The following is a 2,403-nucleotide window of genomic DNA, read 5'->3' as shown; positions in this document are numbered from 1 at the left end:
TTTTCATGGGATATTTATGCTACTGCTACTGCTAAGTCACTTCAGTCGTGTCTGACTCTGTGCGACCCCATAGACGGCAGCCCGCCAGGCTCCGTAGATCTGATCAAAAGATAAAAATAAAGAATTTGGAATTTGGAGACATAGTGAGCAGTTATGTACACAACCGAAGGGGAAAGAAAGAGAGGATATAGCAGAAAGATACATGTTTGGTTGTGTGCCTTGGATTTCTAGAAGTACATTACCCTGTTGGGTAACTCGATCTGATAGAGCCCGGCTTCTATATGAAACCTGTGGAGAGTTTAGTCATTTAGTTACATTCAGAATTGAATTTTTTGAATGAGTAGAGTGAAAAGATTCAATGGATGGGGGGCGTCTTGTTAGGACGAAGCGGGGATGAGGTGAAACGCTTAAAACGGTGTGAGCAGGTGCGGGGTGCGGTTGGACCCAAGGCTGAGGCAGACTCCGCCTCCCTCCGCCTCAGTGGATCGAGCCCAGAGCGTCAGCGGGGGAGGTTGCCAGGGGAGATGGGAGTGCTTGATGGCGGCACGGGAGATGATGCTGTTTCCAGTTACAACGGAGGGATCATAGGCAAACACAGCCTCCACGGAAGCACTGGGACATTACTTCTCCCGTCAGCTTAGATGCCCCCAAGGAGACGGACTGCCTACTTGTACAGAAACTAGTTGAGACTAAGCCTTTTGGGGTTTTTGGAGAGGAAGAGAAACTGCAGCACAGGATTTCAATTTGGGGGAAAGTTAAATAACCTGGTAAAAGAGTGGATTTGAGAAATCGGTGAAAGCAAGAATCTGCCACAACCTGTAATTGAAAATGTTGGTGGGAAAATTTTTACATTTGGATCTTATAGATTAGGAGTATATGCAAAACGTGCCAATACTGATGCATTGTGTGTTGCACCAAGACATGTTGATCAAAGTGATTTTTCACCCCATTCTATAAGTTGAAGTTATAGGAAGAAGTAAAAGCTGTTGAAGAGGCATTTGTAACAGTTATCAAATTGTGTTTTGATGGGATAGGGACTGATATTTTGTTTGCAAGTTTAGCACTGCAGACTATTCCAGAAGACTTGGATTTAAGAGATGACAGTCTGCTTAAAAATTTAGATATAAGATATATAAGAAGTCTTCAGGGTTAAAGGGTAACCAGCAAATTTTACATCTACTACCAAACAGTGACAACTTCAGGTTAACCCTGAGAACTATCTAACTGTGGGCCACACACCACAATATCTATTCTAATATATTAGATTTCCTGGGTGGTGTTTCCTGGGCTATGCTAATAGGAAGAACTTGCCAGCTTTATACAAATGCAACAGCATGAACTCTTGTATGTAAATTTTTCGTGGTATTTTCTAAATGGGAATGGCTAAATCCAGTCCTATTGAAACAGCCCGAAGAATGCAATCTTAATTTACCTGTGTGGGACCCAAGAGTTAGTGTATTATTTTTTCCCCTACAAATTTGCACTGCGCAATAAGGAGTAGAAATCATGTGCATAAACTTGAGGGAGACTTCCCATCCTGTTAGGCATGAGCAAACATGTTCATATCACATTTTTTAATCTCAACTAGAATTGTGCTCTGGTGTGAGAAGCAAAATTATGTACCCTGGAGCCACATTTAATTGTACATAGTTTATAATATCAAGGTTACTAACATTTTAATTTATTTTGCATAGAACTACCTTGTAAGTCAAAGTTGTGCAGGCATTTGTGCTTAGAAAATAATAAAATATACTAAAGATTCAGTGGATGATTTGATTCAACACTGATTTGATGAATGAATAACAATTAAGCACCTGATATGTGCCAAGACCACTTCTAGAAGACCTGCTATAGTAGTCAAAATATAGACTTTTCTTCTAAACTCATTTTGATGGACTGTCATTCTAGGTGGCAACAAATTCTGTTAACAGAATATAAAAACAAGATGAGAAATAATGGATGGTTAGAAACATATTTTATAGAGTGTTCAGGTGATGTTGGAGGAGAAAATGTAATCATGAGAACAACAATGCACATGAAGGAGGAGGAAGATGAGAGATAGTGCAAAGGTTTTGGTGTTATTAATAAATGTGTGATGTGTGCAAGAGAAAACAAGGGAACCAATATGATTTAACAGAAGAAGTCAGAGAGATGGAAGAGATTGAATAGAATGATTAACTGAGAGACAGGTCTTTTAAGATCTACTAAAAAATTGAAACAGTTTTGGATATTAATTGGAAGGAAATGGAAGGCCTTTGGAGAATTTTAAGCAGAAGGCTGATCTGTAGCATATGTATCTGAGGTCTCATTCCAAGTTTGCATTATACATTTTATGGCCAAGAATGTATACAGGAAAACGTTAGAAGGTCAGTGCAGTAGTTAAGGAGAGACTAAATTGGTATT

At 39.3% G+C, this 2,403-nt stretch overlaps 1 pseudogene; it reads left to right on the top strand.

Moving 5' to 3' along the window:
- The first annotated feature begins 555 nt into the window (after positions 1-555).
- On the top strand, positions 556-1,494 carry LOC113878862 (annotated as a pseudogene).
- The last annotated feature ends 909 nt before the right edge of the window (positions 1,495-2,403 follow it).

Source organism: Bos indicus x Bos taurus, chromosome 20 (genome assembly GCF_003369695.1).
Source record: "Bos indicus x Bos taurus breed Angus x Brahman F1 hybrid chromosome 20, Bos_hybrid_MaternalHap_v2.0, whole genome shotgun sequence".
Taxonomy (NCBI): Eukaryota; Metazoa; Chordata; class Mammalia; order Artiodactyla; family Bovidae; genus Bos; species Bos indicus x Bos taurus.
The sequence above is the reverse complement of the archived record's forward strand: the minus strand, read 5'-3'. Positions and strand labels throughout refer to the sequence as shown.